General features: G+C 43.3%; 1 pseudogene; it reads right to left on the bottom strand.

Annotated features, from left to right (window-relative positions):
- Nucleotides 1-18,430, bottom strand: part of LOC127123816 (uncharacterized) — a 52,218-nt pseudogene extending 33,788 nt beyond the window's left edge.
- Between the last annotated feature and the right edge of the window lie 306 nt (nt 18,431-18,736).

Genomic DNA, 18,736 nt, shown 5'->3' with positions numbered 1-18,736 from the left:
CTAGAGGAAGCAATTATGCGATTTGCAGGAGCATCAGTTGAAAAGGTCAAGTCTCTGACCATCAACTTTGGCATCAGTGATGATCCTTCCTCTGTTAGGAAACACTGGAACAGGGTTATTGGCTGGATGACCTCTGAGGCCTTCAAGCTGAAAAACCTCTATGAGCAAGTCAGAAACGACTTTATCAGAGACGCTGAGGCAAGACTACATGAGCGCTTAGCTAGAGAAGCTGAGGAACAGGCCAGAAGGGAAGAAGAAGAAGAAAGAGCAAGACAAGAAGAGATTCAAAGGGTTAAGGAAGCTGAAGCCAAAGCTCTAGCTGACGCTGTTGCTGCTTAAGCTGAAGCTAAAGCCGCTACTGACGCTGAAGCTCTTCGTGCTGAAGAACATAATGCTATGACTCAGGAGGAGTCCTCTACATTTTCCTCTCTGGTTCTCAAGACCCTTGAGGAGCTTCAGAAAGAGCAGAAGGAAGTCCGAGCCAGATTGGATCAACAGGACACAGTCAACGCTAACATCCAGAATCTGCTGACCCAACTGCTTCAGAGGATGCCTCCTCCTCCCAACCCTTAGGCACCTAGGATTTTTTTCTTGCTTGTTGCTTTGTGTTTTGTCTTTGATGTTTATGCTCTTATCTGGATATATATATATATATATATATATATATATATATATATATATATATATATATATATAATTTCTTCCTACTTATTATTTTTTAAGTCTTTTTGATTCTGACAAAAAGGGGGCGAAATCAAAACAGCTCTGATGAAAAATTATCTAATTCCTTCAGTACTCTACAAACATACTCTTCAATAAAAATCTATCTAACACTCTTTGAATCAGAAAGTTGCAGAAGGGTATCTAGAAACTTCATTGCTTGGAAGCTCTGGTAAGAACTTCTGAACTCCCTAGCTTATCTCAGGGGAGCTCACTTCTATCCGATCTGATAAAACTCTTATATCTGAATGTTTCATCTATTAATTTAGTTTGTTTTGTCATCATCAAAAAGGGGGAGATTGTAAGAACAAAAATTATTCTACAACAGATTCCAAGATTTTGATGATAACAAAGGATGAAACCAAAACTGGCACTCTAACGAAATTTCTCTAAGTGTGCAGGACTCTAAACAAGAACAAAAGAATCTGATCGCTTTATCAGATACAGAATCGAATCAGATACAAAGCATTAGAAGATCAGAAGCATCTGAAGAAGAAGCGCGCTCTAGAAGTTCTGACTCTGAGCAAAACAGCTAGCAAAATACCAGAAGCTCTAAACTTCCTCTGGAACCAACGCTGTTGATCTAAAAGACCAGGACTATCAGAAGCTCTGATGTCACATCACAACAATCTCAGATTAACAGAGTTAACACAGATTCTGACGAAGAATCCCCTTATCCAGAAAGAGTAACGGAAACTACAACTTCAAATGGAAAGAAAGTATATTTGGAAAGAAGTTATTCAGGGAGACAAATTTGTTATGGCAAGAAACACAGAAGTAATGGCATTAAACTCTCATCAAAGTCAAATATTCTGCCATCACTACAACGGTCCTTCCACCTCTATATAAAGGACGGCGAACTTTCTTGAGAGACACACCCGAACGCACAGAAAAATTATCTCTCTCTCTATTAGTATTTCACGAGTTGTTGCTCAAACGTGAAATCACTTGCTTGCTCTATTTGCTGTAATATTTGCTTTATCTTAGAAGCACCTTTAGATTACAATTCTTTTTTGCTTAATTGATTTTGTTCCTCAAGTGACTCTGCGTAGTCTGTATACTTGGGAGAACTAAGAGATCCTTCTCTTAGACGTTGGTTGTAATAATCTTTTAAGATTAGTGGATTAAGTCCTTTTTTGAAGGCGAAATCACCTTGGCCGGGTGGACTGGAGTAGCTTTGTGTTATAAGCGAACCAGTATAAAATTCTGTGTGTTCTTATTCTGAAAAAGCGCTTATTTTCCAAAACAATTCAAACCCCCCTTTCTTGTTTTTCTCACCTTCACATACGTGAACCCACACACACAAAACTACAACATATACACGCGTGCACGATTACATGCACATGCACACGCACACCCAAAATAACACGTACACACGAATGCACACGTACTTGCACACGCACACACACACACGTAAACTCACAGGTACACATGCATGCACGCATACATGCACACGCACATACACATGCATATACACGCACACGTACACGTACATGCACCCGCAATCGCAAACTCACACGGAGATGCACACGCATACACACACACAAACATACACACATGCACGTGCAAGCTCGTATTCGCACACGCAAATGGAAACGTACACGTACATGAACACGCACACACACGCGCACACACACACACACACACACACACGCATGCACGTGTACATGGACACGCACACGCAAACTCACACGCATACATGCATGCGCACACAGACACACGCATGCACACACATATACATACACTCACATGCACACACACCCACACACACAGACACACAAACACATACACAAACACACACACGTACACGTGCACACGCCCACACACACACTAACATGCACCCGCTCACACACATTCACGTGAACCTGTGCATATGCAAACTCACACGTACACACACATGCACGCGTACTTGCACACGTACATGCAAAGTCACACGTACACACGCATGCATGCGTGCATGCGCAAGCGCACGCAAAATCACACATACACAGGTATGCACGCTTACATGCACACACATGCACGTACACACACACATACACACATACACATGCATACACACGCACACGCATAAACACACACGCACATACACACAAACACGCACACACATGCACGCACACACGCACATGCATACACACGCACTCGTACACGTACATGCATACAGACACGCACACATACTCAAACACACACATGCATGCACACGTACATACCCATGCTCACGCACACTCACCCGCACCCGCACAAGCACACACACACACATACAAACACACACAAACAAACACACGTTAGCCCGCGCACACGTAAACTCATACATACACACGCATGCACGCATACATGCACACGCACGCGTAAAATCTCACGTACACACGCATGTACGCTTACATGCACACGCATACGCAAACTCACACATACACACGTATGCATGCGTACATGCACACACACATACACACACACACACACACACATGTGAACCGACACACACCCAAACTCACTCGTAAACACGCATGCACGTGTACATGCACAGGTACGCGTAAAATCACATATACACACGCATGTACGCGTACATGCACACACACACAAACTCTCACGTATACACGTATGCACACGTACACACACACGCACACACACACACACACATACGTGAACCCGCACACACGTAAACAACCACGTATACACGTATGCACGATTACGTGCACATGCACACGCACATCCAAAATCACGAGTACACACGAATGCATGCGTACTTACACATGCACACGCAAACTCACAAGTACACATGCATGCACGCGTACATGCACACACACACACATGCACATACACGCACATGCAAACATACATGCACACACACACGATACTCACAAGCACCCGCACACGTATACCCCCACACACACGCACACATACATATGCACGCACACACACACGCATACGCATACACACGCATACATATACACACGCACACACGCATACGAAAACACACACATACACATGCATACGCACATGCACGCGTATATGCACACACACATTCAAATTCACACGCGCACAGGCATGCACGCTTTCATGCACACGCACACACAAACTCACGCGCCCTCAAGCTTGCACACGTACACATACAAACACACTTGTAGACACATGCACATGCTAAAACACACGCACACGCACACACACACACATGCATGCGTACATGCACACACACATACACACACACACGCACGCGTACATGCACATGCAGACGCACCCGCACACACATGCACATGCAGACGCACCCGCATACACAAGAACATAGATGCACATGCACACGCAAACTCACAGGCAGACACACATACACACACACACACATGCGTAAGCTCGCACACGCACACGCAAACACACCCGCATACACAAGCACACACCAACACTCACGCACACGCAAATGCTAACGCACACACACACGCATGCAACACGTGCACGTACACGCACATACACATGCACGTATACGCACGCGCACACGCAAAATCACATGTACACACGCATGCACGCCTACATGCACACACACATAAAAGCTCACACGTATGCATGCGTACATGCACACACATACGCACACGCACACGCACGCACACACCCACACACACATACACACATACACACACACGTGAACCCACGCACACCCAAACTCACACATAAACGTGCATGCACGCTGTTGGTTCTATGTGTTGGCATCAATTTTGGTAAAACCTAGAGTTATCACAAGTTGTCACGTGTGTTGTCTTGACATGTGATATCAGTTCCCTGCAGGATGTTTAAATATGGTTGTGCAGGATTTAGCTAAGATGTCAGACCCGATGTTAAGATATGTGTATACAGAACATTCAGTCTGAATGTTATATATCTTAAGATTGCGCTTTTCATGCAAATTTGTGTGTGATTACATGGAGTTTGAATGCGCTATTGAAGGAGTAATTTGATTTAAAACGAGACTGATTTATTTTCCAATAAGGGATGATTAGCTATCGTGAATAAGAAGATACACAAGGAAAATAGATTTAGGGTTTTATGATGCCCAGACCCATTCAAAAGCTTCTATTTAAAGGCCATGTAAAACCCGGTTTTAACACACAAGAAACGAACGAAATAGTGAGAGAGTTTCAAGGTTTTAGTCTTGTGTGAGCTTGTATATTGTGAGCCATTCATTCATCTTATTGATGGTTGAATTGGATTGACTTTTGTGTTGTAATTTGTCCACTCTAAGCTTTGAAGCATGAGTGTGTGTTTACTTGGTTGAAGCTTTTAAGCAAGATCAAGTATGTGTTCTTGAAGAGTGTCTTCTTTATTTGTAATATTTGTTTTTATATCATCGCTGTGATTGAGGGGGAGTGAGTAGGGTCTCATATCTAAGAGTTCTTAGATAGAAGTCACACGGGTAGAGATTAGGTGAAAAGACTGTTGTCGCATCCGCGAAAAACAACCGGCGGGCTAAAACAAAAACAAACAGAGCCGCCACCGTGCGTTATTTATCCCAAAGAGGGAAAGGAAACGCTCGAAGTAAACCTGGAAAAGACATGGTCTCGCGACCAAAGAGAGATGGGATCGGGAGTCGGTTATGCGAAGGGAAGGTATTAGCACCCCTACGCATCCGTCGTACTCGACGGGATCCACGCTCAAAAGGAAAGAAAAAGGTTGCTAAACGCTGCTCAAAAGAATGCACACACACACACTGGAAACAACACAGGTGGGAGGAAAGGGGAACGGGCTCGCTAGGATATCGCATCCTATGCCTACGTATCTCATCTAGAATGAGAATCAGAGCTACCGTAGTTCGGCTCACGCACACCGAAACAAAACACACGCACACAGGCAAACATGGAAACCGAACGCCAATCGCTGGACTTACATCAGGCTCCGAACCAAACAAACCCAGACCGGAAACCAACTGCCAATCGCTGGACTTACATCAGACTCCACGCAAACAAACACCAATAGGATACGGAATGCCAATCGCTGGTCTTACATACATCTCCTAACACACAAGAGAAGGGTTAACAACCAAACAAGTTAATAGGGAGTCTGGAACTCGAGCCTAATAACTGTCAAGCAAACACACACAAAAGAAAAAGGGTGCCCGGAGAGATCTCGTACGATCTCCTGCCTACGTACCTCATCTGGTATGAGGATCAGGGCAACGTAGTTCCCCTTAACAGGGGAGAAACTTTCTCCTAACCAGAGACTGGGAAATGACAAACTAGAAGGGAGACTGACTCGAGCCTAATAGTTATCATGTAATCCACAATGGTCCTAGGTTGAGGTTTCTATCTAACTTGCACAGGCAGCAAGCTATCCTAAACAGCACAGGCAAAGCAAACATACACACAATTAGCACACACTATATACAAACAAAGTGGGCCCACACAAGGTTAGGCTGTGAAACACAAGCCAACTGGAATCGGGTGTAGTTAGCTCTTAACCCTAACATTGAGAGTTAGGGTGAAGCAGATGAAATGGGAAGTGGGGGTAAGACCTCACAACTCTTATCCCTGGCCTGGGAGAGCTTCAGACAAATGAAAGTGTGGGAGTTCAGAAAGTTGGAACTCTTCTCCACATATGACTGACTCAACAAAGATCTTGGGTTAATATCCACAATGCATCAACACAAGGTGTGTGAGCAAAGTGGAAGACACACTGAATAGCAGGAGATGAATTACACATCTCTTTTATCTGCCAATTGCCTTATCAAAGGACTTTTCCTGCTTGGCACAAAGATAAACAAACACAAGCATTGCCTCTTAAGGAGGGCTTCAGACAGGTGCCTGCCCAAGTAACAGGACAGGTCTTCCAGACTACATGAAGTCAGAGAGTTATACTTATGTGGTTAAGCAACCAAGCAAAAGCAAGTTCAAATTGAACTTAAGCAACTTATGTACCTGTAGAAACATCACACAAATCAGTTAAACTGTACAGACAAACAGACAACATGAACATCAACAGTCAAACCCAATAAGCAAAGGCATAAGCCACAAGTCAAACTCAAATGAGTTAACAATCCTACAAAACACACAATGTTAGTAGTCAAAAGCAAGCATCAAATGCTCAAGTGAGATTGCATCATGAACCATATAACTTGGATGTTCAACCTGAAATCAAAGCTCAAAGATGAGACAAACCACTAGGTCAAGGCCTAGGGTCAAAGAGGGAGAAAAAAATTCAAAACATAACATGAAAATTGACATGAATCAACTTTAATCAATTAAGAACATCATCCAAAAAATCCCACATCAATATCTATTACCAATTCCATTTCATGAACAAAATATGGCAAGGTATGCACATTGAAAGCACATTGTGACAACAGAATGAACAAATGCACATTAATTCAAAAATGCTTCAATTAATTTTGGAAAAAATCATGGGTAAACAGAACACACAACATGATCATTACACAAAAAATTAGGGCAATTGGACATGATTAGACATGGTAATAAAATCCATCAAATCAAGGCAACCAAAGCAAGCTCAAATGGGGCACAATTTGGCACATCAACTTAACACAAGCCCAGAACAGAAACGGCAAATGATAAAGACCTCAAACCAAAGCCACAATAAACTTCAATATGTCTAGAAACAATGTGCAAAATTTCACATTCATAGGAGAAACAACCATAATTTCATAAATCATTGAAGTTCAAGACCATTCAAAGGCTCACAAATGACAATCCAGAAAGAAAAATCTCAAACAAATCAGAAATGATTCCAAAAATTACAAGACAATTCATGAGCATTCACAACATGCATAGGAAGCATCATACAAAAAATAACATCAATTGGAATTTATTTGGCATGGCAAAGAAATTAAACAAGTTGGACAAGCAAAGGTGTGACACACATTGTCACACCTACATTAACATGAGCATACCTCAGCAACCACAAACGATAAAAATGCAAACTCAACACCAAAATGTCCAGCAAGATGTTTAGTTTAAGCATGTAAAATTTCAAAAGCATTGGATTAACAACCATTATTTCACAAAGGAAAAGGCAAAGCAATAGCAAAATGCACACACATACAAGAACCCTAGGCAAAATTAAATCCAGGCCAGGCACAACTTTGATTATCATGCTGATGAAAAACTAGAGGAAAAGAGAAAACCATAGCAAAAATTCCCATATTATTTGGATCATTCTTTGATTTATTATGATTTTTTGAAGATGCAAAAAAATGAAATGAAAATTGAACAAAGGAAATGAAATAAAGAAATAATATGAATTAAATTTGAAATTGGCTCTTGGCGCGCTACCTAAACGCCGCGTTTCAATAAGTGGAAACGCTGGCCAATCAGCGAGCACGCATGGAGTGCTGCATGGGCCAATAGCGCGTAACCCTAAGAGCAAAGGCAACGGTTTAGCGAAACTGTTGACAACGGATTTCTGTAGCATATTTAAAATCAAAACCGTTGCCTTAGGACCTGCACTTCATCTTCTTAAACGCGACACGCATGAACAACACACTCAAGAACACTCCAAGAACAAAATCTCCAGATCTTAAAAACTAATATATCATCATGTAGCTTACACATCAAGAAGCAAGAATCAATTAATGGAATGGCATTTAACATCAAGAATCATGTGGATCGAGCAAATCAACATTTATCATGCAAACTTTAAATCAATGAATCTCAGTGAATAATGCACGGTTTTAAGTGATTCAAAGCTCAACATGCTCACACAATCAAGATCTACAAGTTTAGCATAACAAAATTGAGAAATAAGAGACACGAATTTATGACCTCTTGAAGAGCAGTTCTTGAATTCGCGTTTTCCAGGCCTGGCTATGCTTAAATCTTCCTCTACAAAGCTTGTATGAGTGAATGGATGAAGTCTTGATATTCAATTGAGCACGATTCAACAGATTTTGAATTCCATCATTGATGATCTTCAAGCTTGCATAGGCTTCAAACTCCACGAATTCATGTGATTCTTGCTTGCATCTTGCTCTATGATGATGCTAGATGATGAATTTGGCAAGGAAAATGCAATTGGATTGAAGAATTGTGAAGGAAAATTGAGAGAAAGTTTTAGAGAAATTTTGTAGATCTGAAATTTGTGAAGTGTGGTTATGAAATTCTGTTAGGGTTAGGCATTTATAGTCCCTCCTAATCAAGTCCTAATCATGCTTAACCAAATGCTAATGAAAATTAGGGAATTTAGAGTGTAAGTGCAAAATTGAACTTTTCACCTTATGCATGGACATGGCATGTGAATAGTGCACGTTTTTGGCCTTGATTTCACTCAAAATAATGTTTTAAGACCAATGGTGATAGTAGCATGTGCAAATAACTCACCAATTTTGAACTTGAATTTTTCCCTCCAAAAATGAATTGAATTTTCATATATTTATGTGAATGGAATGCATGTCATGTAATGCCAATTTTGGAAACTAGAAATTAAAACAAGAATGTTTCAAAAAGAGCCACATGATTTGGACTTATGGTTTGAAAGTTATGCCCCTTTGAAGTTCAATGTTCACTTGGCCAAGATTGATCCATATCTCCTCAACCACACATGAGAAATTCATGATCTTGGACTTTTTGGAAATGGGAGAACAATATCTACAACTTTCATGTTCAACAAAATTTCATTTGAAGCTTTCTTGATGTTGTAATCTTGAGTTGAAAACCTTTCCATTTTTGGCAATTTCAAATTATAAGTCACTTTCTATTTTTGGAAAGTTTTGTCCTGACTTTATTTTCTTCAATGTTGATGTTTGAAATGTCAAATGAAACTTGTTTAAACATGAATGAAGTATTTCTAACCACTTCCCACCTCCAAATCCAACAGTTGACTTTTGGTTGACTTTTTCAGTTGATAAATGACTTGGTCATGCACAGATGAATTTGAGCCTCAATCTCTTGATGAAATGGCTCCAAAATGAAACCCTAGCCTTCACAAGCTCAATAAAAGCATACGATGATCCCCATCTCAATAAAGACCTCATCTCCTTGCAAAACCCTGATTGGCATAACACAACTGATTAGGGTTGACCCGAGGTCAAAAACCCTAATCTCAAGGAACATGACCAGGCACAATGAACCTCTTGGTGATGATGATGATATATCCATGATGATGGTGTACCACTTCAACCAAGATAATGATCAATCTCCTTGAGGAACCAAGAAACCCTAATGGAAGCACAAACCCTCAGATGGCTAGTGATCAATTCATGAGACCCTCAGGCTTGAATCTTTTAACTCCTCCATCTTCTGAGAAAGACCTAGGAGGATGACTTGCTTATTGTTTCCACATGATATGCAAAGATACAATGACTAATGTCCTAAAAGATGAAATGCAGTATGCTAAGCTAGTCCCAAGAGAGGAGGGCAAATTTTGAGGTGTTACAGCTACCCCTATTCAATCCACTGTGAACTTGTCGATAGGAAGCCTCGGCTTTCAGATGATCAGGGTGAAGAGTGATTGAATACCAAGAACAGACGAACAATTTGCACTCTGATGGGAAATAATTAACAATGCCTGTCAGAATCGGCAAAGAAGCAATCTTGAAAGAAGAATCCGTCTGGTACGGAGAAAAGTCGGCCTGAACACCGGACATAATATGGACTGGATACCAAAATAAATGGTAACACAAGAATAACCATGGCCTGAACACCACATCCGCTGGGGATTATTATTATTTTTTTTTTACTTTTCTTGAACCCCGAAACTTTCTGAGTGATATTTTTTTCGTTTTCTTGAACCCCGAACCAATATTTCCTTTTGCGCGCATGATCCCGGACCACCGCAGTCGAACCCCGACAACTTCATAGTTGTCTTGTTTGCCAAATAATGAACCCCGCTCTCCATTTTGAACCCCAGTCGCCTGACGATAACTCGTGATCGCCATTGTGAACCCCGTTCTCCAGAAAACACCCTGTGTCTCCCTTTCTCCATTTGGACCCCGTTCTCCAGAAAATTCCTCAACACTTCCTTTTCTCCATTTGAACCCCGCTCTCCAGAAACTTGTGATAATTCCGCTGGCAACGTCGGAAATAACACCAAAATACCACTCTGATGGCGACATATCAGAGGGTACACCTTTACAAAAGGAAGGTAACATGTGCATCTCTTCCTCAGAAGACACCCATAACGACCTCTGTTGACCTCAGCCAAAGTCTAAGGTGACACATGAACAGAAGATAATCCTGAGGACCTCATCCCGGATATAATCTTCAACTCCAATCTCCATTTGAACCCCGCTCTCCAGAAAATGTCTCAACACTTCCTTTTCTCCAATTGAACTGTATTTTCGCGCTGATCGCGTAACGTCCTTTGATTTTATTTCCATCTCCGCCCAACGGAAAAGTTTCCTCCAATATCGCACTACTGGGGAACATTGCTAACCTGACGTCATGATGCTAAACTCCTCAGAGTAACACCTCCAAATTCTATCTCGCACGACAGAAATTTCCTCCAGTATCGCACTACTGGGGAATATTGTTGACCCAACATCACGATGCTGAACTCCTCGGAGTATCATCTTCACCGACCGGCAAAACCCATTCTTGGATGGTAACCACGGCTTGAGTTAGCATCTTCACCCACTGGCAAAACCAAATCTCAAACGGTAACCACGGCTCGAGACTAGCTTATGCTTGCAATGATGATGCATGATTTTTTTCAGCGTAATGCTCCATAATCATGGAAATGCTACGCGATTTATTATGCAATATGCTATGCTTGTCTACATGATGAATGCATAACAACGTATCCCCCTTAAGGGACTCTTCTGGGGAGCTCAAGGCACTCTGCTGAGGAACTCGCCAACACTCCGATCTCCACCCTGCTGGGGAATAACACTGCTGCTGGGAAATAGGCCACCCTTACCAGGGATGAACTCCTCTGCACCCGATCCGCTTGGGGGACTTCGCTGGGGAAAGAACCACCAACGCACTCTGTGGGGATAACACCAGTCTCTGGCTTGCTGGGGATACAATAATCTCGACCCTGCCTGGAGAAACTAATACCAATAGATACCTTCACTGGGAGATAGCAACCTTCAGACCTGGCTGCTGAGGAAACACCGATCTCAAACCTGCTGGGGGAGATAACCATCCCGACCCTGCTAGGGAAGACACAGACCTTGAATCTGCTGAGGAGGTAACAATCCCCACTCTGCTTGGGGAAACCAGGAAATTCTGGCACAGAACACCCGTCGACTCATCGAACCATGGCATTCACCGTCTAAATCCACTGTCAGCTTTCCAATTTTTAGAACTCCCAGACTCGTCTGGACTTTTCTGATTCATCACCTTGTATTCCCGACTTCTCCGTACTCTACGGAGAGCGAACTCCTTAGATTGGTACAACCTTTCTAATCTTCAGACTTTGAAGAGTCTTCTTGATTAATATCCAGGATCGTCGTCCGTCTCCCGCCGTCTTTTACCATTCCTCAATTCCTTCTTCCCTGATCGGACTCCACGGGGATCTTTTATCAAAAGCTTCCACATCACAACCTGCAAGTGAGTGAAAATATCTAACAGTACCTGCAAAAGAGATCGTTAGATAAAAACGTGCCCCAGGCGTGTCAAGATTTAACACTTGAGTCACTCAACCTTCCGAATAAGATTTCAAGTTTTCAATCTTATAAGCATGCATTGGAAGGGACCTGTATGTCTTAAAATGCAAGATTCTTTATCACAAACAATTGGATGTTTTTGCAATCAAAGCAGTAATGAAAAACAAAAACGAAATTATTTTACTGAATATGCATTTTATTGATTGAAAAGTGTGGCTCAAATTGAGCAATACAAAGGAAGCAATTCCTGAAAAGAGGTAATTGCGCACAAAAGGAAAAATCTATCCTAATGGCAATGTGAGACCGTGATCTCATCAAGTTTCAACTCGGTTACACCCCATATGTCCTCAGACTTTCCGTGCTTTCTACCTTCTGAACAAGACGCTTCCGACTGATCCCCACCGGGTATTATCCACGTGTCATATCCAAAGTACAAACGATCATGCCAGACGCAGTTGTTCGTTTCAATCCCTCTTTTGCCTGAACCGCCCTTTCAGGTTTTCAGTCCACCGGGATACCCTTTTTTGCCCCAGCTGCCTTTTCAGGTTTTCGACTTGTCGGGTGTACAATTTTTTCATTTTATCCCTAATTTTTGCCCGAACCTTTTCATCATTTTTTCGGTTCGCCGGGATGCCCATTTTTGCTTGGACTATTTTATTCTTATCGTCCAGCGGGTCTCTTTATACGAAGTATTTTTTAACTGCGTCCGCATTCACAGGGAATGGAAAATCCTCGCCATCCATGGTCGTTAACAACAAGGCTCCGCCAGAGAAAACCTTCTTGACCACGAATGAACCTTCATAATTGGGTGTCCATTTGCCCCTACGATCGTTCTGAGGAGGAAGGATCCTTTTCAGCACCATATCACCTACGTGATATACCCGAGGTCACACCTTTCGGTCGAAAGCACGCTTCATCCGCTGCTGGTACAACTGCCCATGACAGATGGCTGCCATCCTCTTTTCCTCAATCAGGCTCAACTCTTCATACCGGGTCCTTACCCATTCCGCCTCTTGCAATTTCACGTCCATTAGGACTCTCAAAGAGGGAATTTGAACCTCAACCGGTAGCACGGCTTCCATTCCATATACCAGCGAGAAAGGCGTTGCCCCAGTAGATGTACGCACCGAAGTTCGATACCCATGCAATGCAAACGGCAACATCTCATGCCAGTCTTTATAGGTCACGACCATCTTCTGCACAATCTTCTTTATATTCTTATTGGCTGCCTCAACCGCCCAATTCATCTTCGGACGATAAGGAGAAGAATTGTGATGTTCGATCTTGAATTCCCGGCACAGTTCTGCCATCATCTTGTTGTTCAAATTAGAACCATTATCAGTAATGATTCTTTCGGGAACCCCATATCGGCAAATGATGTCTCTCTTCAGGAATCGGGCAACGACCTGCTTCGTCACATTCGTATAAGAGGCTGCTTCAACCCACTTGGTGAAGTAATCAATAGCCACTAATATGAACCGGTGTCCATTCGAAGCCGTAGGCTCAATCTTCCTAATCATATCGATGCCCCACATAGCAAACGGCCACGGAGACGACATTAAGCTCAACGGATTTGGAGGCACGTGCACCTTGTCAGCATAAATCTGGCATTTATGACACTTCCGCACGAAATTGAAACATTGGGCCTCCATTGTCATCCAATAATAACCTGCCCTCAGCAGCTTCTTCACCATCGCATTCCCACTGGCATGGGTACCAAACGATCCCTCGTGAACCTCTTTCATCAATTGGCTTACTTCTTTATCATCAACACATCTGAGCAAGACCCAATCGAAATTTCTCTTGTACAAAACCCCATCCTTATTCAAGTAGAACACCATGGCCAACCTCCGCAGAGTCTTTCGGTCCTTTTTGGATGCTCCCTCAGGATACTCTTGAGTTTCCAGATAGCGCTTGATATCGTAATACCACGGCTTCTCATCATCAAGCGCTGTATCAACAACAAACACATAAGCCGGTCTATCCAGACGTCCTACCTCAACACTGGGGAACTGATTCCACCATTGTACCTTAATCAAAGCAGCCAGAGTAGCCAAAGCATCTGCCAACGGATTCTCTTCTCTAGGCACATGATGCATTTTCACCTTGGTGAAAAACGTCAACAATCTCCTCGTATAATCCCGGTATGGCACTAAATGAGACTGATGCGTATACCATTTTCCGTTAACCTGATTCACAACCAAAGTTGAATCTCCATATATAACAAGGTTCTTGATCCTCAAATCAATCGCCTCTTCAATCCCCAGGATACAAGCTTCGTATTTAGCCACGTTGTTGGTACACTCAAATGTTAGCCGGGCAGCAAAAGGAATGTGGGATCCTTTCGGCGTAACCAAAACAGCACCAACACCGCTACCATTCACGTTAACGGCCCCATCAAACATCAGAATCCATTCGGATTCAGGGTCAGGCCCCTCCTCCGGGATTGGTTCCTCACAATCTTTCGATTTGAGAAACATGATGTCCTCATCAGGGAATTCAAACTTCATCGGTTGATAATCCTCAATAGGTTGCTGGGCGAGGTAATCAGACAATACACTCCCCTTGATTGCTTTCTGAGAGGTATACTGGATATCATATTCAGTCAAAATCATTTGCCACCTCGCAACCCGTCCGGTCAATGCTGGCTTCTCAAAAATGTACTTGATTGGATCCATCTTGGAAATCAACAAAGTGGTATGAACCAGCATATACTGCCTCAGTCGGCGAGCAGCCCAGACCAAAGCACATCAAGTTTTCTCGAGCAGTGAATATCTTGTTTCACAGTCGGTAAACTTTTTGCTAAGGTGGTATATAGCATGCTCTTTTCGACCAGACTCGTCATGCTGCCCCAATAGACACCCCATAGACCCCTCGAGGACCGTCAAGTACAGAATTAACGGTCGTCCATCCACAGGAGGCATCAGAATCGGAGGCTCCTGCAAATACTCTTTTATTTTTTCAAATGCCGCTTGGTAATCATTATTCCACCTGACCGTTTAATTTTTTCTCAACAACTTGAATATAGGTTCACATGTGGCTGTTAGATGAGATATGAACCGTGAAATGTAGTTCAATCTACCTAAGAAACCACGAACCTCCTTCTCCGTCCTCGGTTCAGGCATTTCTCTTATTGCTTTTACTTTAGCAGGATCAACCTCGATTCCTTTTTCACTTACAATAAACCCCAGCAGTTTACCGGACCGCACCCCGAAAGTGAACTTATTCGGATTCAACCTCAGTCTAAATTGTCTCAGTCGGTCAAACAACTTGGCCAGATCCACCAAATGCCCCTCTTCTGTTTGAGACTTTGCTATCATGTCATCAACATAGCATTCGATTTCATGATGAATCATATCATGAAACAAAGTCACCATGGCTCTCTGATAAGTAGCACCGGCGTTCTTGAGACCAAATGGCATCACCTTGTAACAAAAAGTGCCCCACGGTGTGATGAACGTTGTTTTTTCCATATCATCTGGCGACATTTTGATTTGATTATAGCCAGAAAAGCCGTCCATGAAGGAAAACACCGACAATTAAGCTGTATTATCTACCAACACATCAATGTGTGGTAATGGGAAATCATCCTTCGGGCTAGCTCTGTTCAAATCCCGGTAGTCCACACACATTCTCACCTTCCCATCCTTCTTCGGCACTGGCACAATGTTCGCAACCCAAGGCGGATAATTAGTGACAGCAAGGAAACCAGCATCCCACTGCTTCTGCACTTCCTCTTTAATTTTCATGGCCATCTCAGGTCGAGTTCTGCGCAACTTCTGCTTCACAGGAGGACAATCTGCTCTCAACGGTAGCTTGTGTACAACGATATCGGTATCCAACCCTGGCATATCTTGATAAGACCAGGCAAAGATGTCGACATACTCTTTCAACAAAGCTACCAGTCTGTTCTTGACACTCGCCTCCAAAGCAGCCCCAACTTTCACTTCCTTTCTGACCTCGTCGGTACCCAGATTCACAATTTCAACTTGCTCCTCATGCGGCTGAATCACCCTCTCCTCTTGTTTCAACAACCTGGCTAAATCCTCCGGCAGTTCACAATCTTCTTCGCCTTCTTCTTCGGCATGATAGATCGGATTGTCGAAGTCATACGAGGGTGTAACAGGATTGTTATCAATGAGATCCGGCGAACGATCGCATCTGCATGAATGTTGATTCATGCATTGCTTTAGAACCGGAGCGAGACAAATTGAAAAGAAAAATGAAAACATTGCCATTTTTATTTTTGTTTTTATTTTTAAACTGCAAAAATAAACGATAAATAGGGAACACCGCTTTTAATTGAAAAACATCCTTTTATTTATGATGCAAAAAGTTGCAAAATGAAACATGAGGTGACCCTTATAATGAACCATTACGTTTCGGGCAAAACGTATGGTTTCCATGCAAATAAAATTGAAAAACAAGAAAATATTACTCTTCAAGTAGAGTGACAGTGATGATCTTTTCAGCCTTCCAGTTCTGGACTCCCATCCCTGGTGCGCACGGCTTTATCCATCGATCCATCTCACAGTCACTGTCAACTTCCCCATCCACCATACAAATGTGATATGGATCCAGCATTCCAGCACTGGTGAATGTGAACGATGGACGACGTCCTCTTCCTTGTCCAGACGAGCCTCGGCCCGGCTGATAACCCACTCCGAACCTGTCTTTCTTGGCGGAGATGTCCATCATCTTCCCCCAACCAGGAGCTTCTCCACTCTTCACCACCTCAGCGGCCTGCTTATATGAAGAAATGGACGGTTTCTCCTCTTCTTTAGCAAAAAGAGCATTCTCCACCTTGATGGTTTCGAATGCTTGACTCGGGGTTTCCCATATCTCACCGTCCATTTCCACGTACTTGAACGAGGATAGGTGGCTGACGAAGATGTCCTCCTCTCCACAAACGGTGACGACCTGCCCGTCCCAGATATACTTCAGTTTCTGGTGCAAAGTCGAAGTCACTGCCCCAACAGCATGAATCCATGGACGACCCAACAGGAAACTGTATGCCGGCTGAATATCCATGACATAGAATACTGACTTAAACACCTCGGGTCCGATCTTCACCGGGAGCTCTACCTCTCCAAATACCGCCCGCTTTGAACCATCAAAAGCCCTCACTATCAGGTCAGTGGGCGTCAGGATCAACCCTTCACAGTCCAGCTTTGCCAAGGCTTTCTTTGGCAACACATTTAATGAGGAGCCGGTATCAACCAACACGTGTGAAAGCACGGCTCCTTTACATTCCATTGCAATGTGCAAAGCCCGGTTATGATTCCTCCCATCCACAGTCAGATCCAAATCGGTGAAACCCAACCCATGACTGGCATTGACATTCGACACCACCGTCTCCAACTGATTGATCGTGATCTCTTGAGGAACATAGGCTCTCTTCAGAATTTTCAATAAAGCCTCTCTATGCCCCTCAGAGCTTAGCAACAATGACAAGATCGAAATCTTAGACGGCGTCTGCTGCAGATGGTCAACAAGTTTGTACTCTAACTTCTTGATGATTCTAAGGAATTCTTCTGCTTCATCATCAAGTTCTCTCTCCGACCCACCAGGCGCCGGTGTCACCACAGGAGTACCTTCATTCACTACTTGTTTTCCTCTTGCCCTGGCTAAAGCCTCGGCCTTTTCTTTCTTTTCTTTTTCTCCGTCTCCACCCCTCAAAGCATCAGGAGCAAATAGCCTTCCACTGCGAGTGAAACCACTAGGTCCGACATTATCCACCTTTGAAACGGTGGTTTCATCCGCAGTCTGGTCCTCCAACTTCTCTCCATTACAATAAACCTCCCCACCATAATGCCACGGCACGACATCATCTTTGTCATAAGGAATTGGCCCAGGTACCGTGATAGTAACTGGAGCCGCATCTGCCAGCGTTGACAAATCAACCGGGTCGAAGTAGATGGTTATGGTAGAGACATCCTCCTTCCCCAAATCAGCCTTCTCAAACCTGAGACTTCCCTCGTCCATCAGCCTCTGGACAGCCTCCCTTAATAGTATACACCCATTCGGAACAACAGTGCACGCAGCATAACCAACATCACAGCCCGGAAAGACCCCGTTCTTCAACAAATACCTCTTGACTTCAGCCAACGGAGTCTTCAACTGGTCCACATGCAATAGCCCAATTCTACCCTCATCAGAGATTGCATTCACCCCCATTTGACCATGCGCGGGCATGGGATTAGCATTCACATTTGGAGACGGTGCAAAATTGATCGCCTTAGAATCCACCAAGTCCTGGACCACATGCTTAAAAGCTTTGCAGTTTTCTACGTTGTGTCCAGGTGCACCCGAGTGAAATTCACATTTAGCATTCTCATCAAAACTGGTTGGCCTCTGATCAGGTCTCAAAGGTGCCAAAGTTCTCAATTGTACCAACCCCAAATCCTTCAGCTTTTTCAACAGGAATGAATAAGTCACAGGTGGCCTATCGAAATGACGATCATTCATTCGCCCTCTGACTTG

This window comes from Lathyrus oleraceus, chromosome 2, assembly GCF_024323335.1.
Source record: "Lathyrus oleraceus cultivar Zhongwan6 chromosome 2, CAAS_Psat_ZW6_1.0, whole genome shotgun sequence".
Taxonomy (NCBI): domain Eukaryota; kingdom Viridiplantae; phylum Streptophyta; class Magnoliopsida; order Fabales; family Fabaceae; genus Lathyrus; species Lathyrus oleraceus.
Note: the sequence above shows the minus strand (reverse complement) of the source record. Positions and strands in the feature narration are given on the sequence as shown.